Genomic DNA, 27,015 nt, shown 5'->3' on the forward strand with positions numbered 1-27,015 from the left:
TCACTTGAGATGCTGTCTCTTGGGCTTGAAGTTCTAAAAATTCCCACCAAATAAAACAACTCTCATCTTTTAGATTGTGACTATTTTTTCAGTTGCTCATTGGGAAAGATAGTCTAAACTAAAGAATTTAGAGCTCAAATTTAATCATAGAATTCACTTTATGTGAGTCATCTAATCTATGGGAAAAAGTGTAAAAAAGACATACCAGTATCTAAAATAGGGGTGGATTTCAAGTATTTTCTACTGCTGCAACTGTGGTTGGGATTATTAATCAATCAGTTTCTTTTAGATGGGTCTTTTGGAGTGGTGTACCTCCTGGCACCCCAATCAGCACCTGCTTATCAGTGTCAACAAGAAAAAAGAAAACTCCCCCTGTGACTCTCATCCTTCAGAAGACTTCTATTATGCTGTCTAATCAGTTCAGTTTAGTCACTCAGTCATGTCCAACTCTTTGCAACCACATGGCCTGCAGCACGACAGGCCTCCCTGTGAGTCACCAACTCCTGGAGCTTGCTCAAACTCATGTCCATTGAGTAGTGATGCCATCCAACTATCACATCCTCTGTCATCCACTTCTCTTCCTGCCCTCAATCTTGCCCAGCATCCAGATCTTTTCCAATGAGTCAGTTCTTCGCATCAGATGGCCAAGGTATTGGAGCTTCAGCTTCAGCATCAGTCCTTTCAATGAATATTCAGGACTGATTTCCTTTAGGATGGACTGGTTGGATCTCCTAGCAGTCCAAGGGACTCTCAAGAGTCTTCTCCAACACCACAGTTCAAAAGTATCAATTCTTTGGTGTTCAGCTTTCTTTATAGTCCAACTCTCACATCCATACATGACTACTGGAAAAATTATAGCCTTGACTAAATGGACTATTGTTGGCAAAGTAATGTCTCTGCTTTTTATTATGCTGTCTAGGTTGATCATAGCTTTTCTTCCAAGGAGCAAGAATCCTTTAATTTCATGGCTGCAGTCATCATCTGAAATGATTTTGGGGCCCCCAAAATAAAGTCTGTCAAAGCTTCCATTGTTTCCCCATCTATTTGCCATGAAGTGATGGGACTGGATGCAATGACCTTAGTTTTCTGAATGCTGAGTTTTAAGCCAAAGTTTTCACTCTCCTCTTTCACTTTCATCAAGAGGCTCCGTAGTTCCTCTTTGCTTTCTGCCATAAGAATGGTGCCATCTGCATATCTGAGGTAATTGGTATTTCTCCCAGAAATCTTGATTCCAGCTTGTGCTTCCCAAGAAATCTTGATTCTATCAGGCATTTTGCATGATGTACTCTGCAAATAAGTTGAATAAGCAGGGTGACAATATACCGCCTTGACTTACTCCATTCCTGATGTGGAGCTAGTCTGCTGTTCCATGTCCAGTTCTAACTGTTGCTTCTTGACCTGCATACAGATTTCTCAGGAGGTGGATAAGGTGGTCTGGTATAGGAGAACATAGGCAAAACACTCTCTGACATGAATCATAGCAGGATCCTCTATGACCCACCTCCCAGAATATTGGAAATAAAAGCAAAAGTAAACAAATGGGACCTAATGAAACTTAAAAGCTTTTGCACAACAAAGGAAACTATAAGCAAGGTGAAAAGACAGCCCTCAGATTGGGAGAAAATAATAGCAAATGAAGCAAGAGACAAAGGATTAATCTCAAAAATACACAAGCAACTCCTGCAGCTCAATTCCAGAAAAATAAATGACCCAATCAAAAAATGGGCCAAAGAACTAAACAGACATTTCTCCAAAGAAGACACACAGATGGCTAACAAACACATGAAAAGATGCTCAGCATCACTCGTTATCAGAGAAATGCAAATCAAAACCACAATGAGGTACCATTACACACCAGTTAGGATGGCTGCTATCCAAAAGTCTACAAGCAATAAATGCTGGGGAGGGTGTGGAGAAAAGGAAACCCTCTTACACTGTTGGTGGGAATGCAAACTAGTACAACCACTATGGAAAACAGTGTGGAGATTCCTTAAAAAACTGGAAATAGAACTGCCACATGACCCAGCAATCCCACTTCTGGGCATACACACCAAGGAAAACAGATCTGAAAGAGACACGTGCACCCCAATGTTCATCGCAGCACTGTTTATAATAGCCAGGACATGGAAGCAGCCTAGATGCCCATCAGCAGATGAATGGATAAGGAAGCTGTGGTACATGTACACCATGGAATATTACTCAGCCATTAAAAAGAATTCATTTGAATCAGTTCTAATGAGATGGATGAAACTGGAGCCCATTATACAGAGTGAAGTAAGCCAGAAAGATAAAGAACATTACAGCATACTAACACATATATATGGGATTTAGAAAGATTAACAATAACCCTATATGCAAAACAGAAAAAGAGACACAGAAGTACAGAACAGACTTTTGGACTCTGTGGGAGAGGGCAAGGGTGGGATGTTTCGAGAGAACAGCATTGAAGCATGTATATTATCTATAGTGAAACAGATCACCAGCCCAGCTTGGAGGCATGAGACAAGTGCTCGGGCCTGGTGCACGGGGAAGACCCAGAGGGATCGGGTGGAGAGGGAGGTGGGAGGGGGGATCGGGATGGAGAACACATGTAAATCCATGGCTGATTCATGTCAATGTATGACAAAACCCACTACAATATTGTAAAGTAATTAGCCTCCAACTAATAAAAACTAAAAAAAAAATTTTTTAAATTAAAAAAAAAGAATTTTCCACAGTTTGCTGCTGTCTAATAGACATGTCGAATTGAATAACCCCCAAATGAATGCCTGGTTTCCCCTTAACCCTAGCACCTCAACTTGCTTTTGTCATCTGAAAAAAAAAAAAAAAAATGTGCAGCCTAAAAATGTAGGTGGTTTAGTCGCTAAGTTGTGTCCAACCCTTGCAGGCTCATGGACTGTAGCCCGCCAGGCTCTTCTATCCACAGAATTCTCCAGGCAAGAATACTGGAGTGAGTTGCCATTTCCTTCTCCAGGTTATCTTCCTGACCCAGGGATTGAACTCGGGTCTCCTGCATTGCAGGTGGATTGGAATTAAGTTTTATTAGGCAGACTTGCTGAGAACTTAAACCTGGGAAACAGCCTCTCAGATAGCTCTGAGGGACTGCTCTGAAAAGGTAAGGGAGGAACCAGGATATATAGGTATTTTGTGCGAAAAAATAAAAATAAAGGAACAGCAGAAGATTACTGCTTAAGACAAATCAGACATCTCAAGTTAATAAATATATAATAGCACTTTTATACAGAAGATGAGGTGGTTCGGTGGCATCACCAACTCAATGGACATGAGTTTGAGTAAACTTTGGGAGTTAGTGATGGCCAGGGAGGCCTGGCGTGTTTCAGTCCGTGGGGTCACAAAGAGTCAGACACAATTGAGTGACTGAACTGAACAGATGTCTGGGAAAATGCAAGGTGCCCCCAGAAAACATTCCTTTGATAAGCATCTTAAGTATCTAGGGCCAGCAACCTGTTGTTCGCATCCTGAATCCCCTAAGGGTGCATAGTCAGAATGACTGACTGCAGGGGCTGCTGGCTTGATGGCCAAAGCATCTTTTGTTTACTAATAGAGTGGGTGCTATTCTTTATCTATACTTTCAAAGCCCTTCTAATTTAAATAAATGACTCCTTGTTTTTGATTATATACCAAATTTAGAGATCAATTTACTCTCTGGTTCTATATTTAAATTGAGACCATAATATTATCCCTTTTGACTGCCTCCACCACAACTCCTGGGTCCACATCTTTGCCATCATGAGCCTAGATTTCTACCACTAGCCTCCCGATGTTTGTTCTGAAGTCTCTGTAGACTGTTCTGCAGAAATCAGAGGATCCTCTACAGGCAAGTTCAGATCACTTCTCTACTCACAGTCCTCCCGTGGATTCTCATCTCACCTCTTATATAAAAACCAAACACCTTCCAATGGCCTATATGGCCTACATGACTTGTGACATCCTCTCCTCCCCCCTTTATTTATTTATTTTATCTCATTTATTTTGGCTTCACTGCAGGGCATGTGGAATTTCCCTGAGTAGGGATTGAACCAGTGCCCCCTGACATGGAAGCACAGAGCCTTAACCACTAGACTACCAGGGAAGTCCTGGCATCCCTTTTCTGACCTCAACTAGGTTTCTCTCCTTTGCTCACAGAGGTCAGATATCCTAGCCTTTCCTCTTCCCTCTGCCAGGCAATGTTTTCCCCACCAGCTAGGAGAGCACAAGATAAGCCTCTCCCTGTCTGTCTCAAATGTCACCCTCGTATCCTTTACACTTATCCCTCAAACCCTCAAATCCTCTTAACCTCCTTTATACTTTCCCTAGATTTTATGATCATCTGACACACATTATATTTAGAATATTTTCCGTCTATTGTCTGCCTTCCTTGCCCCCAAGTTATATGAATTCTATTTTAAGAAACCAGGAATTTTGATCAATATTCAGCCTCAGGCACCTAAAGGACCCCTTAGTTCATAGAAGATTCTCAAAAAATAAATGTAAGGATTAATGATTTTGCAAACCCCGATCTGAACAACATCCTTACCTGAGCAAGGCATTTTTGAAAATGCAATATGCTTGTGGAGTCCAGTGTGATCCAGTTTGCAATCACGGGAGTAAAAGAATTTCCTTTTGGAGGCAATTGTACAAGCCATCAGCTCCCTTGAGGGTGCTTTTATCAGCTCTGAAGGCAAGTTTTGACATTCATCAGCTGTTTGCAGGAGGACTGAGCCAACTTCTCTGTGCTCTGCATCCACACCCCACCCCCCGGCTGCTCCCCCCTGAGAGATTTGCAGTTCCAGGAAGATCTTGCCTTCTGCAGCATGCCCTGATAGCAGGCTGTGCCATCTGCAGCAGAAAAGGTTACGCTCAGTCACTTGTTATTTCAATATGCATCCACATCCACGGCATCTATTTTTCTCTCTCCCTTTTTTCTTCACTTGACCCAAGTTAATCCTCTCATTATCTGCCTCCCACTTGGATCAAATCCCGCTTCAGCTTCCGTTCTCCTTCTGGCCCTGCACTTGCCAGCCTCCCCAGGGACTTTGCAAGAGCCTGTATTTAAAGACCACTCTTTCAGTCCCAGACCCAATGGGCAGCCAAAGAACAAAGAAGAGTGAACTACTTCTCAAGGAAACAGCACTGCTGAGAGTCCCCCTTCTAAGAATGCTTCCTCTTGTCTGCAGAAATCTAAACCTAAGTATTAATGAAGAGATGGAGCAAGGCCAGAACTAATATTTGTGGAAATATGCTTTGTGTCAGGAATGGGGCTGGGTGCATTTTTCATTGTCTCAAATAATGGCTATATGCAGCTCACAAATTAAGTAAAAATGTCCCCATGCAAAATGTCCCATTTTAAAAAGGAAAAAGAACATGACAATCTCCTGTTCAAAACTGTTAGGTGGCTTACCATTGTTCACAGACTGAAATCCCAAGGTCCAACCATGGCCAGCTAGGGCCTGACCTTCTGCCCTATTCCATTTGCCACTCCCCACCCACCCACCCCTTTATCCAGCAATGGGACCTCACACACTTTTGCAAAAACTAGCATCTGTTCATTTACTGTTTCCTCTGCATTCTATGCTCTTCTCTTCTCCCTACTATAATCATTTGGTTCACAGTGTCCACTTAAAAAAATGCACAACATGAGAGCTGTGAGTCAAGTTTTATTTGAAGCAAATCGAGGAGAGTAGCCCGGGAAACAGCATTTCAGATAGCTCTGAGAAAATGCTTCAGAGAAGTCCAAGGGAGATCAGTGTTTATGTGATTTTGGTGAAGGGGGAATACATGCATCAAGTACATATTTTTTTGCAGAAGGTTTCTGCTAGTTCTGAGGAGCAGACATCAACATGGAGGACGTTTGTGTTTTTCTAGTTATGAGGAGATACAAGAATTGGGCTCACACAATTGGTTCCCGAAAATATCCAAGTATCTGAAGACCTGTTCTGCCAGTTTTTCCCAATGACAGAGTGCCTCATTTTTGCTCTCTTTCCTGAACTCCTTTCAGGGCGTGTTGAAAATCAATAGCTATAGGTAGATGGCATGTGACTATGGCAAGTGCCCATTTGCAGTTGACAACAATCTTTCTTCTTCAAGGCCCTCAAGTGTCATCTTTCCAAAACCATCTTATCTGACCACTCTACAGGGTGACCTCCAAATCTGGAAACAGACCTGCAAAATGTATAACCCATGGTTTATTGACGTTGAATTTCAACATAAGGTGAAATAATAATATTTGAATTACTAGTCTTTGCAATCCCCTTGATGTTCAGTTGCATCTCTCCCCTCAGTTACTCTCTGTCCTGCTTTGCTATTCTACATTCTTTATATTTTCAGTGTATTTTTAAGTTATGTTCCCTGAGGGTATAGTCTAGTTATGTTTACTGCCAGCTCTCTGGAGTCTTAAAAAATGCTGGAATAGAATTGATACCAGATAAATATAGTTCAAGGAATGAAAGGAGCAAGTGGAAACATGGAAAATGTAAACAGTATGTTTCAGGTGGCAAAACTACTGAACAGTTTAAACAAAATTTGAAGCAAATTTTTATTCCAAAGCCTACACTTCTATTCCACCAAATTGAACTCTCTCTCTCTCTCTCTCTCTTTTTTTTTTTTCCTGTTAACCCTGTGATCATTTAAACAGTAGAGGCACTAGGGGAATATGAAGAGGTATTCAGCACTGAACCTATGGCCAGATCATTCCCTGATGACTCAGTGGGTAAAGAATCTGCCTGCAATTCATGAGTCATAGGATCAATCATAGGTTTGATCCCTGAGTCAGGAAGATCCCCTGGAGGAGGAAATGGCAACCCACTCTGATATTCTTGCCTGAAAATTCGCATGGACAGAGGAGCCTGGCAGACTAGAGTCCATGGGTTCACAAAAAGTGAGACACAGCCTTGAACCTAGGTGCCACTATGCAGGGAAGAGACTCAATCTTGGAGGTCCCAGGGACCCATGTCTGTCACTCTCTCTTCCACTTCCCAGCCCTTTTGAACCAGGGTAATTTTGTTGAGCTTCAATATCCCCAGCCACACAGTGAAATTAAGAGTAATCTGTAAAGTGATCATAATCTACATCCAGGCTCTGAGATGCAGAAAACATGGAATCAAATTCTGATATCCTGATCTCACCCTTAACCTTAGTCAAGTTATTTTAGCTTGCTAACCTGGTAATTCAACTTGCTCACCACCAATGTTAACTTGGAGATTCAAAGAGTACCCTCATTATAGGGTAGCTGTGAGTTTATCTGTATAAATTTCTTAACCCAGGACTCAATAGATGCAAGTAATTGCTTGTTACTGCTAACTTTGTGTCTCTCCTCCTCCTCCTTCTTCACATTATTTTTATTATTACTAGATAGAGGTATAATTTATATCCATATATCATATCTGTATTTGTTTTTCTGGTGAATCCTAAAATGCCTATATGGTAATAAAATTAAGGAGACAATAATAGATGGCAAATTCATTTAGAACAATTTTAAAAAATATAGACCTTGGAATAATTAATTTGACTGGTTGATGGAAGGGGTATTCAAAAGAGTAGATTAAGAAGGAAGCTACAATTTTTATCCTAGGTGCCTGGAAAAATGGATTTTGGATATAGTTTTTGGCTACTTATGCTAAAAATAACATAAATAAGATATAGATATCAATAGGGTGAGGTTTATTTTTCTTTTATTTCTCAAATTGTATCTAACTTCTACTGTCTTTCCCCTTTCTTATTTTATAATCTCTCAAGAAACGTAGATTGTATGTCTCACTTTATAGATTTAATAAACATGCCCTTTTCAATAAAAGTCATTTCCAATATACAGTGCATTTGATGCCTGTGAGGGAAGTGGCTATCTCAACTTTATAGACATATGAGTGTGCCCATTAAGAAGAAATAACAGTTGCTGATCTGATTTGTGTGGTTAAAGACAGGTGACTTTTGCAGTTTAGCTGAGACTTTTTAATTGCCAGTTCAAGATTGTTTATTTCTTATGCATATTTTTAGCATGAAGGACGAAAATCTTTTTCATTGGCTTCAAACTAGAAATTTGAAGGCCTCTTGAATTATGTTGCAGTTTTCCTGGTGGCTCAGAAGGTAAAGAATCTGCTTGAGTTCAAAAGACCCAGGTTCCATCCCTGGGATGGGAAGATCCCCCAGAGAAGGGATTGACTACCCATGCCAGTATTCTTGTCTGGAGAATCCCATGGACAGGGGAGCTTGGTGGGCTACAGTCCACGGGGCTGCAAAGAGTTGGACATGACTGACCGACTATTTTACAGCTTATCTCTTTCTTGGAAATCACTACTTCTTCAAGCTGTAAGAGAAGATGAAGTCCTCAAGTAAATCGGAGTTGAATTGCTGTCTCCTGGCTCTTGTACAACATTCTCCCTACGATGCAAATTTAGTCAACCAAGGGCTAGGTCCCAAACCCTCAAGCAACCTCCATGGTATGATTTGGAAGTAAATAAATACTTGGCTGGGACCGTGTCTAGACAGGGGTACACAACCAGCCTTGGCGATTCAAATGATTTCTGTCATCTTGATGGCTGTCCCAGCCAAATCAATTGTGTGATGATCTACTTTAGTTGGCAAGGCGATTTGTAAGCTCAGCTCATCCAGACATTAGGATAATGCTATTGTTTTAGTAGATGCTTTTATTGAGGTAAAATCCACATGACTCAACAGTAGCTATTTTAAAGCATACAACTCAGGGTATTTAGTATGTCTATAATGTTGTGTAACTACCAACTCTTTCAAGTTACAGAAATCTTTCTTCACTACAAGCAAACTACCTATCTAACCCCTCCAGTCCTCACCCCCTTCTCCAGCCCCCCCACCAACCCCAGTCACCACTATGCTTTCTGTTTCTAGGGATTTATCTATTCTGATTGCTTCACATAAATGAAATCTACAATATGTGGTCTTTTGTACTTGGCTTTTTTCACTTGGAATATTGTCAGACTTCATCCATGTTGTATCATGTTAGTACTCTATCTCTAATCATAGATGAATAGTATTTCATTATATAGATATATATTTTATTTATCCATTCATCAATGGGCATTTGATTTGTTTCTACACTTTGAATATCTTGAATAGAATTATGAACAATTGCACACAATTATTTGCTTGAGTATCTGTTTTCAATTCACTGTAATGTCCCATAGGGTTTAACAGGGAAGAAGGGCAGAGGGGATTGGGGAAGATGAACTAGAGTATATTGGCGGAGAGAACTTCCATATGCTCTCTAATTCACTTACATTTTTATTTACTTTTTTTCAAGACTACATTATTAGGATCTAGAGAGATCCTGCCATATACCAGATGGTCTGTCAGTATTCTTGGAATAAATACTGTCTGCTTTACTTTTCTGCCTTGTGCTGCTAATATAGTGTTAGTCAAATAAAACTGATCAGTTGTGTCCCACTCTTTGTGATACCATGGGCAGTAGTCTGCCAAGATACTATGTCCATAGAATTCTCTAGGCAAGAATACTCAAGTGGGCTTCCATCCCCTTCTCCAGGAGATCTTACTGTCTGAGCCACAAGGGAAGCCCTGTGCTGCTAGTATAATAGTTTCCATTTTCCATGAGACTTCCCTAGTGGTCCAGTGGTAAAGACTCCACGCTTCTGCTGCAAGAGGCGGGGGTTGGATCCCTGGTCTGGGAAATAAGATCCCACATGCCACATTTTGTGGCCAAAACAAAACAATCAAATAAAAAAAGACAACAACAACAAAATCTCATATTAAAAAAAAAAAAAAAATCCCCAAATAATTATGTTTCATTTAAAATGAGAAGACATGGTGTATCCAGAAAAAAAAAAAAAAAGAAAAAAAACCCCACAAATTGCTTAAAATGGTCCCTCTCTCTCTCTCTCTCTGCCTCTCTCTCCATCTCTCTCTCTTATAACACACTTTATTAGGAGGCTTTCCATGGTGCTAGTGGTAAAGAATCCACCTACCAATGCAAGAAACTCGAGAGATGCAGGTTTGATCCCTGGGTCAGGAAGATTGCTTGGAGTAGGAAGTGGCAATCCCTCCAGTATCCTGGCCTGGGAAATTCCATGGACATAAGAGCCTGGTGGGCTACAGTCCATGGGGCTGCAAAGAGCTGGACATGACTGAGGGACTGAACATGCTTTATTAGATCATCCGCCACCTACTACTTTTTTATCTGAAGCTTGTTTTCTTCAAAAGTCATTGGTGTTATCTCTGAGGGATTCTCTTAACACTAAATAAAGAAGCACTTTGACAGGCTTGAGAGAGAGATTTCCATATTTCCCGTTATTGTTAGTTATTCCCCTTGTTATTAGTCTGTTTTATGTCTCTCTGTCAATTATGTGTCACATGTTCTGAATTATACAAGCAAGATTCCACAGCAGTGCATATAACAATAGGAGAGTTACAGCATGCTGTTCTCATCCTGCAAATGATTTGTTATTTAAACTGAGTCCCGTGGAAAAAAAAATCATTTATATTTCTCCTCTTAGTTTTATATATTCCCCTGCATTCTTATGGCACTGAAAGACTTGTTTTGGAATGTGAGACTATTACTAAAGAAGAAAAATAGCTATAATATTTAAGTTCTCACAAAAATACTTCATTTCAAACTTGTTTTGCAATAAATAAATTCTTCCATAATAGTTGAAAACTGCGCTTGGTAATTCACTTGAGACATAGGAAATAATTAATGGTCTTTCTGCACATTGTACACATGGGTCTATTTTTCAATTTTTTTTTCCTCTAGTTCAAATACTAAGTCTAACATTTACAAGAGAATGAGACTGAATCTTATGACTTACAGATTCAGGACTCAGGGAACAGGTGTTCATCAAGCTGATTTTTTTTTTTTTTTTTAACTAAAGTATAGCTTTTCTTAGCACCTGTAGAAAAGCCAAGACTTGCGTTTCAGACATCTGTAAAAGAATGATGGATTATGTCTCAAAATACTTTGTTCATTTGTTACAGAGTAAAAATAGACAATGATAATTAAAAAAAAGTTTTAGATCTGTTTTTATAGAGGGTCCCACTGTTGAAGCTGAAATGGGTTAAGATGAATAACAATTTATATACTTCAATGGCCTTGGCAAGTACAATATAGACTTTGATGATAAGTATTTAATTAGCAGAATGAATATGCTCAGATGGTAAATTTTCTGACCGAAGACCGTTCCTGTTTTCTCTGCTTCTCTTAGAAGAAGTTCAAGAAGTGTTTTATAAAGAAACAATCTGTTTCAAAACCTCTAAGGGCACAAAAATAAATTTCCACCTGTCAGCTTCCCTCTTCCATAGTGAGATGTTTTGGTGAGTGTGGATGAAATCCACCTGCAGCCGCAGGTTCATCCAGGCCCTATACCAACCTTCCCCATCCTTGATGAATACTGAGAACCTTGCATACTCAGTTTGGATCCTGGAAGTTCTTTGGCTTCTTAACGTTCGTTACTTCCTCCTGCTTTTGTTTAGAATTGTTCATATGATTTTAGATTCCCCCTGGGAGATGGCAGATCCAGCTTGGAGAACTTTACAGAGAGGTTGTGAAGAGCAGTGACTTCAGTTTTAGACAGGAGGCATATGCTCTCAGACAGTTTTTCACAAAGTATGAAACATCTAATCCCTTGCTGCATACCACTTTCAGATTTTCTTATCAGTTAGTTGAAGGGTAAATTCGTTATAATCCTGTGGTATCTATGATGTAGATATCCAGATACAAGATGTTATACTCCCTTGTAGGTCCATATGTATCCCATCCCTAATCACCTTAACCACTATTCCACTTATCTGCTACTCATTCAGAGAAGGCAATGGTGCCCCACTCCAGTACTCTTGCCTGGAAAATCCAATGGATGGAGGAGCCTGGTAGGCTACAGTCCATGGGGTCACTAACAGTCGGACACGACTGAACGACTTCACTTTAACTTTCCACTTTCATGCATTGGAGAAGGAAATGGCAACCCACTCCAGTGTTCTTGCCTGGAGAATCCAGGGATGGCAGAACCTGGTGGGCTGCCGTCTGTGGGGTCGCACAGAGTCAGACACGACTGAAGTGACTTAGCAGCAGCTACTGATTCAGCTGATGCTATCTCTTGTCAAAGCCCCTGTTGCTTCTTGATGAGTGTCTCTAAATTTAAAGCATCCTGACCCCAGTTTCTGAGGTCATAGTAAGTACTTCTGCACAGCTGTTGCAGGCTGGCTCAGGGTCGTCAGAATCCCTACCAATGATCCTTTCAGAATAGCTATTCTTTCCAATTTGGTTTTATGTATGGCTCTTTCCATGACGGCTATTCCTGCCCGGCCATTTTGATGATCACTTTTGTTATATGACTTGTTTTCTAGTTGTTACCGCTTCTACCAACCCCTCTGCTCCAGGTTCTCATTCAATGTTTCCCAGGCCTCAGCCCAACTAAGGATCTAAATGTCCTTCTTTTTTTAATATTCGGTGTTATAACATCATACCTATCTGAGAAGGAAGTGGGCCATTTTCAATGTAATTGCCCTTCTTGGCTCTCAACCTCCTCTTTCTTACTCCCTTCCCTCTTTTTTTTTTTTTTTATCTCCATCTACCGCAGATGTATATTGAGTGAATAACGTGTGTCAAGTACTCTAAAAGACACTGGATAGATAAAACAGACAAAAAATAAATACACAAAAGCTTGCTTCCTATTATTGTGAGCTTTCTGGGAATCCAAAGTCTTACAGAGAGAGATGAAAAAAAATTCATCAAATACATAGGCCACAAATGCAACACCCAGTATATGGAAACACAGGAGGTACTGGCGGCATTGTTTTTATAAGGAAAGGAGGTTAAGGAGAGCTGTAGAAATAGTTCTAACCACTCTGCTGTTGAACTGCCACCTACTGGGAAGAACAGAGAAGAGATGACAGCAATGTTTCAGAAAATCAAATATGGTTACAACAGGTGCTGTGTATAAGGAAATCTTAATATACTGGCATAGATGAGAACTGTTACCTGAATACATACACTAGGCAATAGGTTGTAAGATCAACTTATTTTTTTAACAAATTTTGAACATAATAATTTATCCGGGAAAAAAAAAAGAAAGAAAGAAAAACACCCAGACAATTCATTTGAAAGGACTAGACAGACAGCTTTGTTTCAGTTTATGGGTTAAAGACTTTTGTTAGCAAAAAGTTGGCATACACAAGTATCAACTAACAGAGGAGTGGCAGAAATACCTTAACAAAATGTGCATGGTTTATCAGGAGTTAAGAGAATTGTGCTGATAAGATTTTCATAAGAAAAGGGAAGGCATGTCTTACCAGTGGATATACACATAAAATTGTTACTTTGATACTGTCTGAGTGGCTGTTTGACAGCAAATTTAGGGAGGAAACACCATGTCTAGTTTTACAGATGAGAAATTAAAAGCAAATAGGGGAAGTGGTTTGCTAAAGGTCATAAAACTATTCTGGAGCAGAAGCTAATTAGAACAGGCTCACTCATAGCAGTTCAGTTATCTGTAAGCACAAGCAATAGCTTGGACTTTCTTTAGGTTTCCCGTTTAGAACTAGGGGACCTCTTTAATTAACTCACATTTGTTTGTTTGTTTGTTTCATGCTTAGTTATATTCTTACTCAGTTATCCTTGAGTTCTTTGTACTCTCTCATATCTGTCTCTCCATGAACATATCTGTCTTTTCCCATTCACTGTACAAATTAATCCTCAGAGCAGTACTGTGAAGTCAAGTAGAAAATACAGTATTTAATTTTTCCTGAAATGAGGAAAATGATGTCTAAAAATATTGAGTGACTTTTCCAAGGTCATCAGTTTTTAAGACAGATAAGGAAAAAGAAGTTTAATATATTCACTGCCAAATGTGAAATTCTTTCAGAGATTCATTTGCAGTATTAAACTATGATTATGTCTTAGAAAATGTGATAACTTTTTAACTTTATACTTATACCAGCTTTAACTTAACAGAGAAATTAGGACTATAATACAAATGATCCCTGCATATCCATTATCCCCTCTATAATTTTCCTATTATTAATATCTTACATTAGTGGGAATTTGTTAGAATGCCATATTCTATTTAAACTCATGAAACTCCTTTTGGTTTTGAACTTAATCAGAATTCAACATGACTTACTACTGACAGTGACCTTGACCACCTAACTGAGCTAGTATTTGTGAGATTTCTCCACTGTAAGCTTATTTACTCCTGTTTTCCACCCTATACTCTTTGCTAAGAAGTCACTGAGGGTAACTCGTCCTTAAGGAATTGAGTGTTTTGCTCCACTTTCTTAGAGTGGAATAGCTCCATGAATTAGTTGAAAAATCTGTACGGAAATTAGTGTTTTCTTTCCTACGTATTTGTTTAGTCATTTATTTATATCAGTGTGGACTTACAGATATTTATTTTACATTTGGGCAATTCATATTTGGGCATTATTTTGGTTTCTTTTAAAGTCAAATTTAATTTAATTTCAAAATCACCCTTTGAGGGTATTTGTTGTTGTTGTTTAGACTCTCAGTCGTGTCCGACTCTTTGCGACCCCACGGACTGCAGCACACAAGGCTTCCTCGTCCTTCACCACCTCCCACAACTTGCTCAAACTCATATCTGTTGAGAGTCAGTGATGCCATCAGCCATCTCATCCTCTGTCGTCCCCTTCTCCTGCCTTCATACTTTCTCAGCATCAATATCTTTTCTAATGAGTCAGCTTTTGGCATTAGGTGGCCAAATGATTGGAGCTTCAGCTTCAGCATCAGTCCTTCCAATGAATATTCAGTATTTATTCCCTTTAGGATTGACTGGTTTGACCACCTTGCAGTCCAAGGGAATCTTTGGGGTTATAGAGGCAATAAATTGAATTTTTGTTATCAGTTTTGTATTTATTAACCTTCCTATATTTCTCTATGAGTTCCAGGAGTGTTTTGTCCATTTCTTGGAATTTCCTACATAGATAATCATGTCATCTGTGAATAAATATTGTTTGCTTCTTCCTTTTGTGGTTTAGTTGCTAAGCTGTGTCTGACTCTTGGCGATTCCATGGACTATGGCCTTCCAGGCTCCTCTGTTTATGGGGTTTGACAGACAAGAACATTGGGGTGGATTACCATTTCCTTCTCCAGGGGATCTTCCCTACCCAGGGATTGAACCTGGGTCTCTTGGGTTCAATTGGGTTGCAGTTGGGTTCTTTACCAACTGAGCTGTATATTTCATTTTCTCATCTTATATCATTTTCTCATCTTATTGTACTGGCAAGGACTTCCAGCATAGAATTAAATAGAAGTGATGAGAGAGGCTATTCTTACCTGGTTTCCAATCTTTTAAAGGATCTGGTATGCCAACATTAAATAAGATATTATCTGTAGACTTTTTGTGGTAGTGATGGTTTAGTCATTAAATCATATCCAACTCTTGCAACCTCGTGGACTGTAGATGTTCTTAATCAAGTTAAAGAAGTTTCATTCTATTGTAACTTTTTATTTTTCTTTTGCTTGTTTTTAACCATGAATGAGTGATGGATTTTGTCAATGTTTTGATTTTCTTTTCTTTCTTTTTTTTTTTTTTTTTTTTAGTGGAGTGCAGTTTATTACACCGGCGGGCCCAAGGCAGAGTCTCCTCTTAGCCAAGGACCCTGACCAGCATTTGTGAAAATCTTTTATACCCCATGTGTACGTGTCCAAACCCACCACCCCAAATTCCTTGAAACTTACATAAACAAAGGAAGGGTAAATACAACTACAATAACCCCATCATTCACATGTTATGTGTTCAAACAGTTAATAATCAATAAGCCCGCAGTTACATTCCAAACAGTTAATAATCAATAAGCCCGTGGTCACGTTCTGATTTTCATGTCAATTGACAGGGTCATCTGATAGGATAGATCAGATCCTGGTGTAACTAATTGCATTTATTGATTTCCAAATGTTGAAGCAACTCCACATACCTGGGATAAAGCTGACTGGGTCATAGCATACACTTATATTTTGTATACTCTTGGATTCTAGTTGCTAACATTTGGGGGGAGATTTTGCATCTGTTCATGAGAGATATTGGTCTAGTCTGTTGTTTTCCTTTTTTGTAACATCTTTATCTGGTCTTTATAAGGATATAACACTGTCCTCAGAGAAAGAATTAGAAAGTATTCTCCCTAATTTAATTTTTTGGAATAGACTCTGGGGAATGTTTTTCTTTAAATATTGACCATGATTTACTAATAAAAGCATAGAGGTCAGATATATTTTGAAGTTTATTAATTATTAACTTAATTTCATTAATATATGTAGGCTTATTCATATTGTCTGTATCTTCTTATATGAATTTTGGCAGTTTGTGTTTTAAGGAGTTGGTCCTTATTATTTAAGTTATCATGCTTGTGGACATAGAGTTGTTTGTAGTATGCTATTTTTTCATTTACTGCCTAGGAGATCAACAGTGATGAGTACCTCTTTTGCTTTTGATATTGACAATTAGTATCTCCTCTTTTTCTCTCCTCCCATGTACCTTTGCTAGAATTTATAAATTTTATTCATCTTTTCAAGGAAACAGCTTTCATTATGGTGATTTCCTTTACTGTTTTCCAACTTTTGGTTTCATTGGTTTATGGACTATAATTCAATATCTTTTCTTATAGTTTCTTTAAACTTAAATTGCTTTTTCTATAATTTTAAATTTCAATTTCAGAGAAATGATATGTGGAATTCTCAGAGTTGATTAGATTGTAAGTCAATGCTCAGTATTCAACTAAAGTATTCTGCCCTGCCATCAATGAAGACCACAAGCCAAGTGTCAAAGCCTTTTCTAAATTTCTACAGAATATGTTATCTATTTTTTTGAGATGGATTACATATCAAACATGATGGCAGTTTTCCGAAAGTGTGTAGTGTCTCTTTTATGAGACTGACCATTTCTCGACTGTAAGAAATTTTGTAAAATCATCTGCTGTTTCAACCACACCCAACATTGTGTTTAGAATATTAGAAGATACTCAATAAACATTTATTCAGTGATTCTTGCTTATGTACTATGGTGACCTCAATATATAATATATCAAACAGTGATCTTTCAAACTAGAAGCAGCATGCCTGGTCAACTTATTTCTAAAGAAATAAATGGGGGTGGAGGAATGTTAATGTTGACAGCAAGCTCATCAGAATGTTTCCTCTTCTAGAGTCATAGGAAACCTGGGATAGGGTGATAAAGTCACCACACCTTTACCCAGTCAGATAGCAATAATTATTTTGATATGTAGCCAAGAGTTTGCTATGCTCCTTCTACCATGGTAAGACTCACCCTTGGTTATCTGGAGTGAATGTGGTTTCAAAGCTGACATCCATTTCCTTTGAGGATAAAACAGAACTAAAAACTCAGCAAAGGGAATATCAGGCCACACACAAAATCACTGGCTTTGGAAGCCAGAATAATCTGTTATTTTGGGGACTTGGAGGTTTTGTTTTGCTTTCAATTAGCATTGTCCTACCTGAATAGAAAAATAAGATCAAGTGAATTATTTATAATGTCCACATTTGGAAGTAGATAACTGATTTGCATTCACTCAATTCATTGCCTAATCTAAATGGAAAATAATCCTTATTTACACTAAATTTTTATTTAGTCTCTATTTTTCAAGAGGAACTAAAATGATACAGTAATGTAAATTTACTTTCCTTGTAATTATGTGAAATAAACCCAAGAGAATATGGTTAATTGAATTGAGCTCATCAAGATATCATGATAAATCATGCAGCTGGTGAGCCAGAGTTCATGAAATCTTCCATTCAATCATCAATATTTTTCAAATTGGAAGGACTTTATTTCATTGGAAAGATTGATGCTGAAGCTGAAGCTCCAATACTTTGACCACCCAATGTGAAGAACAAATTCATTGGAGAAGACCTCAATACTGGGAAAGATGGAAGGCAAAAGAAGAAGGCGGTGACAGAGTATGAGATGGTGAGATAGAATCACTGACTCAATGGACCTGAATTTGAACAAACTCCAGGAGATATGGAGGACAGAGGAGCCTGGTGTGCTGCAGTCCATGGAGTTGCAGAGAGTCACGAACGACTTAATGACTGAATACAAATAGAAATTTTTGAAGTGATTTATTCTGTGTCTGTCACAGGCGTATGTGTTTTACACTGGCTATACAGTTTAGCAAACAAGCAAACACAATGTAATGATGAGAAAGCTCTCCAAAGTAAAGGACACTAGAACATGTTAGTCAAAATTGTGCTCATCCTTTTAACCCTCAAGTTAATCCTTATTGAATTCCATGTATTATGCTTTTTCTTTCTTGTACTGTACTCAAGGATTGTTATATAGACTGTCTGCTCAAGCATATTTGCATGAAGAAACAATTGAAAGAAGTAAATTTCATGATGTTATGGAATACTAATATTATTAAATATGATTAATTTAATTTAATATTACTAAATACAATTAAATAACTATGCTAAAGCTTTTGACTGTGTGGATCACAGCAAACTGTGGAAAATTCTTAGATGGGAGATGGTAATACCAGACCATCTTACCTGACTCCTGTGAAAACTGCATGCAGGCCAAGAAGCAATAGTTAGAACTGGACATGAAACAATGAGCTGTTTCCAAATTGGGAAAGGAGTATGTTAAGGCTGTGTATTGTCACCCTGCTTATTTAACTTTCATGCAGAGTATATCATGTGAAATGCTGGGCTGGATGAGGCACAAATTGGAATCAAGATTTCTGGGAGAAATATCAATAACCTCAGATGTGCAAATGACAACATGCTTATGGCAGAAAGTGAAGAGGAATTAAAGAACTTCTTGATGAAGTTGAAAGAGGAGAGTGAAAAAAGCTGGCTTAAACTCAACCTTCAAAAAATGAAGATCATGGCATCTGGGCCCATCACTCATGGCAAATAGATGGGGAAACAATGGAAAAAGTGACAGACTTTATTTTGGGGGGGGGGGCTCCAAAATAACTACAGATGGTGACTGCAGTGCAGCCACAAAATTAAAAGATACTTTCTCTTTGGAAGAAAGGTTATGACAAACATATATACAAAAGTATAAAAGCATAGACATCACTTTATCAACAAAGCACCATATAGGTAAAGCTATGGTTTTTCCAGTAGTCATGTATGGATGTGAGAGTTGGACCATAAAGAAGGCTGAGCTCTGAAAAACTGATGCTTTTGAACTGTGGTGTTGGAGAAGACTCTTGAGAGTCCCTTGGACTGCAAGGAGATCCAACCAGTCCATCCTAAAGGAAGTCAACATTGAATATCCATTAGCAAGACTGACTCTGAAGCTGAAGCTCCAATACTTTGGCCACCTGATGCAAAGCGCCAACACATTGGAAAAGACCCTGATGCTGGGAAAGATTGAAGGCAGGAGGAGAAGGGAATGACAGAGGATGAGATGGTTGGGTGGCATCACTGAGTCAATAGATATGAGTTTGATCAAGCTCCAAGAGATGGTGAAGGACAGAAAAGCTTGGTGTGCTGTAGTCCAGGGGGTGGCAAAGAGTCAGACATGACTAAGCAACTGAACAAAACAAAACAGGATACTAATATTATAAATACAATTAAATAAGGATCTCTTCTGTAAGGGAACTCTATTTTAGCAATTCTCATGTAATCAGGCATGAACTGTCATATAGATCAGCACAAAGGTTGAGGAACACCCCCCCCCCAAAAAAAAGAAAATTAACCAGTAAGCCTAAAGGTAGTGAGATAAAGTTATAAAAGAAAATTTGATATCTGAATTGGGTTTTAGAGATTAGTAAGAGTTCACCAGATGAAAACTAGGTAATGACATTCTCAGTATTTGAATTAGAATGTGAAAAATTTTGAAGTAAGATATGTATTTCGGTGCATACAGGGACTAGTCAATATTCCTGTGTACATAGGATGAATGTATATCTGAGACTGTCAACAAATATGATTGGAAAGAAATGCTATGAAAGTTTGGTTTTTGAATTGTACAATACCTGGCATGTGACAGATGGTTAATAAATAATTTATAAGTGAATTACTGTAATTTCATGTAATGAGGACCCAATAGACAGTTTAATTAAAACTGAATCCTGCAAAGATTGCAGTAGCACCTAAATAAGAGGAAAAGAGAAGCACAGTAGGAAAAATAAAGAGAGAGAGAGAACCTATGAGTTGAGTATGGGGCCAAGATACTAAACCAAGAAGTATTTATAGGCCGAACCAAACAGATTGTCTTTTATTGAGGGGAAGGGGAATATTGGAATCATACACATTCTAGAGTGCTATTTTCAAAGGATAAAATTAGCAAGAGGTCTGCGTGTAAAGCAGATATATACTGACTTCAGTCTATAACATAAAGCAACAGTAATCAAAATCATATGGTACTAAACTCAAAATAGATGTATGAATCAATGGAACAGAATAAGAAGACCAGAAATAAATCACACATTTATGGTCAATTAATCTACAACAAAGGAGGTGATGATATGCAATGGTGAAGACAGAGTCTCTTTAATAAGTGGTATGGGGAAAACTGAGCAGTTACATGTAAAATAATTAAATTAGAACCTTCCCCCACACTATATACAAAAATAAACTCAAAGTGAGTTAAAGAACAAAATGTAAAATGAGAAAGCATAAAACTCATAGACCAAAACACAGGCAGGCAAAGCAAAGTTTAATCTAAATCATAACTTTTTTTTTTGGATCTGTCTCCTAAGGCAAAGGAAGCAAAAACAAAAATAAATAAATGGAACTTAATTAAATGTAAAAGCTTTGGCACATCAAAGTAAACCATTGCCAAAATGAAAAATTAAAAAACCTACAGAATGGAAGAAAATATTTACAAATGATATGGCCAATAAGAGGTGAATAGCTAAATGTATTTTGGGTATACCTTGAATTACAACAAAAGCATTCACTGGATAATATATATGCACTCCAGTGTTCATAGCAGCATTATTTACAATAGACTAGATATGCAAGGAGGTCAAAGTAGTTAATCCTAAAGGAAATCAACTCTGAATATTCATTGGAAGAGCTGATGCTAAAGCTCTAATACTTTGGCCACCAGATGCAAAGAGCCACTCATTGGAAAAGACTGTGAGGCTGGATAAGATTGAAGGCAAAATGAGAAGAGGGCAGCAGAGGATGAGATGGTTAGACATCATCACCATCTCAATGGATGTGAGTCTGGGAGACAGCGAAGAACGGGAAAGCCTGGTATGCTACAGCCCATGGGGTCAAATAGAGTCAGATGTGACTTAGTGACTGAACCACAACAACAGATAAGGAAGCAACCTAAGTGTCCAACAACAGACGAATGCATAAGGAAGGTGTGACATATATATATATATATGTATATATACAGTGCACTACTCCTCAGCCATTTAAAAAATGAAATCATGCCATTTGTGAGAACATGGATGGAAGCATTATGCTTAGCAAAATAAGCTAGACAGAAAATGACTACTATATTTTGACACATATGTGTTATCTAAAAAACAGAACAAAGAGTGAATAAAACAAAACAGAAACTGACTCACAGATACAGAGAACAAACTAGTGTTTATCAATGGCGAGAGGGATGGGAGAAGGGGCAAGATAGACTAGATCTCAGGTAAACTACTAAGTATAAAATAAATCACAAGAATATGTTATACAGCCCAGGAAATATAGAAAATATTTCATAACTTTAAATGCAGAATAAGTTATAAAAATTCTGAATCATTATGCTATATATTTGAGACTAATAAAATTTATATATCAACTATGAATCAATAAAAAAATAATTATTAAAACCAAATGTATCCCCAGTTGTATACAAATAAAACAGAGGACTTCAGAGAAATCACAAATATTCATTAAGTGATTTTACAAATAAATTATTTATTACTTAATACTCTTCTAGTTAAGTAAGAGCCAACTTGGAAATTTTGCTTTGTGTTTCTATTCCGCTTTCTCATTATAATTAAAATTTGGTTTTGCAGAGCATTGCCTCTGGTTGTTCTCACTTGATAACAGCTATAAACATCAGCGCTTCTCACTATGCAGAGATGACCTGCCTCCTGCAGAGAGGTGTTCCCAGACTTTAGGAGATCAAACAAAATGATTGCCACATCAGTCATTACAATCATGCTCATCTGAGTCCTCATTTTCTCTCACTGTTTGAGGTAATTCCATTCAGAGGATACAAGGTGGTGTAGAATTCAGAACTGAGTTGGGATCACAGGGTTACCTTTAGTTAAAACACACAATAATTGAGTTTTTGTTTGGTTTTCTGTCGCTAGATTTTTTTTTCCCCCTGAAATTCCTAGGTAACAAGACATAGAAACTAGGTGGTTCAGCCCTGATAAGCATATGCATTTTAGACCACGTGGACAGCAAGAACTTCAGAGTGTCTCTACTCACCATGCATTCTGTGAGTCACCTGGTAAACACTGCAAACTTTGGCCACGCCAAGTACTCCACTGGAGTTGCAGGTCCAGTGAAAGACACACCCCTGCTCTTAAGGAACTATCGGGCTGATGAGAAACAAGTGACATTAGAAAATAAGAACTATGATAGAAATAGAAGCACAGAAGATGAACAATCATGTACCTGAAGGCCACTGACCTTGACAATTACTGAATAATATCAGATAAACAAAAGTTCACACCTAGAGATTCCTTCATGTGGAAAGACAATTCTTTCTGACCATTAACTCAGGAGGGAAAAGATTTACTTTGGTTGCTAAATGGTGAGCTTGAACAGATCCATTATATGTATATTATGAATATGCATATATTTATATGAATGTAACAGCTTATCTTTTCATTTTGACTTTGGTTCTGTATAAAAGAAGGTCAAGATTCTCTTCCCATTTGCCCTCTCTTAAAAGCTTTCAAAAGTGACCTGCTGAAAGGTGGGCTGTAGAATGGAAAAGCTCAGTTGTTTAGAATTTATAAATGCATGGAAATAGACTTCAAGCTTTTGTTGCAGCACTCTGCGACACAGAAATGTAGACGTGCAAAGAAGAGAAAGGTGGCACTCAGAGGCCATTTTCAACTTATCTGAGGCAATTTTTAAAGTTTATTTTAAAGAAGTGGAAACTAATCATAATAGCATTGATAATGGGCCCAAGGACTTGAGAAACAAAATAGGCCTAAATTCAGTCTTGGGGTGCATGGCAAGAATGGGAGGATTCCGCCCCACATTTGCTGTTTCCTTTCAAGTAGAAGGGATCCTTAATGGAAGACGCCTGTCTCCTCTGACTCCCCACCGCCCTTCCTTGAGAGACGGGCTGCACATTTGTAGTATGCAGGTAGAAGCGAGGAGAAGGATCCAGAGAGAGAAGGTCCTTTGACTCTGCAGCTGGCACACTTGTGTGCAGCACGGGCTTTGGCTGTGCACTGAGTTCATTAGAGAGACCAGCCACGTTGAGAACAGACGTCACCACCCCACCATTGCCTGGAGAAAGGACATCACCCCTTCACCACTGCCCAGAGAAGGGACTTCATCACTCCCTCACTGCCTGGAGAATAGACTTCACTCTGCTGCCATTGCCTGAATGAGAATGGGAAGCCTACATCCAAAGATAAGTATTAGGAAAACCTCTTCACTGATGCTGTCTCTATTAGTAATGACAGTAACACTTTGGTCTCTAAACAGGGGTGTGCTGCTGCATGTCCAACAACCAAGGGAAAAGCAAACCCACAAGAAGCCCAGATCTCTGGCATCTGCAAAGTTGGTTCTGTGCTGTAAATTACTACATCTGGGTTTATTCCAAGCCACTACCCTGAACATCATTGACTAAGGAATTGAATAAGGAATTGAGGAAAGATGTGTATAATCAGCTCTTGTGAACTGGCACACAATGGATTCCACTCAGAGCTCTCTACGACTAAAGTTATTATATTACCTTATTTCTCAAAAATGTGCAGAACCTAGTTATACAAGAAGGATTTATTTACCAGCCACCCTCAAATATCAATATTCAGGTTTCCTTATTTCCAGGTATACGTGTTGTGTTTTATATGCCATCATCCTGTCGCTTGGAAACTAGAATTCTACTACTCAATACATAAACAAATGCATACCCAATTTATATGTGTATGTATATAATTTATATGTGTACATATGGACATATTTGTGTATATGTGTGTGTGTGTGTGTGTGTGTGTATGTGTGTATACACACCTATGTATATATATATATGGGCTTCCAGGTGATGCTAGTGGTAAAGAACCCTGCCTGCCAACGCAGGTGATGTAAGACACTTGAGTTTGATCCCTAGGCTGGGAAGATCCCCTAGAGAATCCCACGGACAGAGGAGCCTGGTGGGCTACAGTCCACGGAGTCACAAAGAGTTGGACACAGCTGAGCGGCTGAGCACACAAATACACATGCAGTGTGTATGTTATAGTAGCAGTTGTATGAGTTTACACACTTGTCAAAGCTCATGGAAAACTTAAAATGAGTGAATTTGATTTTATGTAAAATTTACTCAATAAAGAAAACCTTTTTAAAGTGAATTTATTTACTTGTAGCAAACGTAATCAGACTATAGGTAGTTGTTTATATCAGATACAGAAAACCAATGAGATAACAGTAGTTGATCGTTTCATTCTTCCAAACCTTCACCATTGTTAACTCCATGTTTTTCCTATGTGACTCAGGGTTCCTTCACTAATGCCATTGTTGTTCAGTCACTAAGCCATATCTGACTCTTTGTGACTTCACGGACTGCAGCACACCAGACTTCCCTGTCCTTCACTAGCTCCCGGAGTTTGCTCAAGCTCATGTTCATTGAGTCAGTGATGCCATCCAACCATCTCATCCTCTGTCATTTCCTTCTCCTGCCCTCAATCTCTCCCAACATCAGGTTCTTTTCCAGCGAGTCAGCTCTTCTCATCAGGTGGCCAAATATTGGAACTTCAGTTTCAACTTCAGCAAATTAATTTCTTCCAAAGAATATTCAGGGTTGATTTCCTTTAGGATGGACTAGTTTTATCTCCTTGCTGTCCAAGGTACTCTCAAGAATCTTATCTAACACCACAGTTTGAAAGCATCAATTCTTTGGCACTCAGTTTTCTTTATGGTCTAAATCTCACGTCTGTACATGACTAATGGCAAAACCATAGCTTTGACTATATGGAACTTTGTTTGCAATATGATGTCTCTGTTTTTGAATACACTGTTTAGTGTTGTCATAGCTTTTCTTCTGAGGAGCAAGCGTCTTTTAATTTTGTGGCAGCAGTCACTGTCTGCAGTGATTCTGGAGCCCAAGAAAATAAAATCTGCCACTTTTTCCACTTTTTATCCCATCCATTTGACATGAAGTAATGGGCCTGGATTCCATGGTCTTAGTTTTTTTGAATGTTGAGTTTTAAGCCAGTTTTTTCACTCTCCTCTTTCACCTTCATCCTCTTTGCTTCCTGCTATATCTGCATATCTAAGGTTGCTGATATTTCTCCTGACCATCTTGATTCCTGCTTGTGATTCATCCAGTCCAGCATATAACTGATGTTGAGTACCTATTTAAATGTAAAATAAATACAGGAAATAAATAAAAATTTCAGAGCATATTGCCAATAAAATTGCCATCAAAACATAAACCAAACAGGCAGATTTTGTCCTATTTATAGGCAGCAGTCTTCTTTGAGTTATAAAATACTCCTCTGATTCCTGAACTGGTATATTTTAATGCAACTAAAGTATAACTAAACTGGTATAGTTTAAAGCAACTAAAGTTTGTCCTTGGCAGTACATATCAAACAGAGAAAAGTTGTATTAGGTTTATAGTTAAGATATTACTTCAACATTGAATGTTCTTTGTGGACTGGATCTCAGTTAACTTCTTGAACTTCTGGCACCTTAATTGATCATCTCCCTTTTCTATTTTAAGTGCAAATTTTAAAATATTTCCCCCCAGAATTATGGCTTCTGTTTATCTTTTTTCCTTGGGCTATAGTCCCAAATTAATAGATATCTGGTAAAATATATCTTCATCAATTGAATTGCAGAAATTATATCCATTTGGCTTCTAGTTATATACACAGACACACACATTTCAGATTTTCAGTCTGGTGCATGGTATTAAGGTATGTTACAAGACACTTTTATATAATCTAAAATATTGATGTAGACTTATTTATCACTGAATATCATTACCTTACGAAGTGAAATCACTAAATGGTTTTCAACTCTTTGCAACCCCATGGACTGTAGCCTCCAGGCTCCTCTATCTATGGGATTTTCCAAGCTAGAGTACTGGGGTGGGTTGCCATTTCCTTCTCCAGGGGATCTTCCCAATCCAGGGATTGACCCCAGGTCTCCTGCATTGCAAGAGACGCTTTACCGTCTGAGCCACCAGGGAAGCTCACTATTTTAATAAGATTTTTTATATCATTTTTAATAATGTAAATGCAAACTCCAAAACTAAACACATAATAGACACATTTCTTCATGCATAGGCACATATGATTTAAGAAAGTAATTTACATCATATTTTCACCATCTACATGCAAATGAGTGTGACCCACTTCTTAATTACCCTATGAGACGCTATGCATTCCTACCAACAAGCTGAAAACATTTCTGAAACTATTCTCTTTGAAAATTGCCTGTAGGGCTTACTTTTTCCTATATTAACCAGTATCAACTCTTGGTAAAGTCTTGGTCCTTTGAGAGTTGACTTAACAGCTCAAAACTGCCAAAAGCATGTAAAACCAAAACTAATGAAGATGACTGGTGAAGAAGGTGAAGACACAAATTGGAATCAATTACTCAGTGTGACTATGCCGTAATGAGGCTGTATTTTTCTCTGTGGCTTCTAGCCTATGTCTGAACCCAGGCTCAAATGCAAAGCAAAAACATAGTTTGAGTACACGCATATGAAATCTCTTCCTAATTGCCTACCTGAGTTACACAAAATAATATATAAATATTGGCAACACGGTTGCTCTTGTTACTTTTATTCCTCTCATAGAACTGGGCTTCCCTTATAGCTTAGCTGGTAAAGAATCCTCCTACAATGCTGAAGACCTGGGTTTGATCCCTGGGAGAAGGGAAAGGCTATCCACTCCAGTACTCTGGCT

This window comes from Muntiacus reevesi, chromosome 22 (genome assembly GCF_963930625.1).
Source record: "Muntiacus reevesi chromosome 22, mMunRee1.1, whole genome shotgun sequence".
Classification (NCBI taxonomy): domain Eukaryota; kingdom Metazoa; phylum Chordata; class Mammalia; order Artiodactyla; family Cervidae; genus Muntiacus; species Muntiacus reevesi.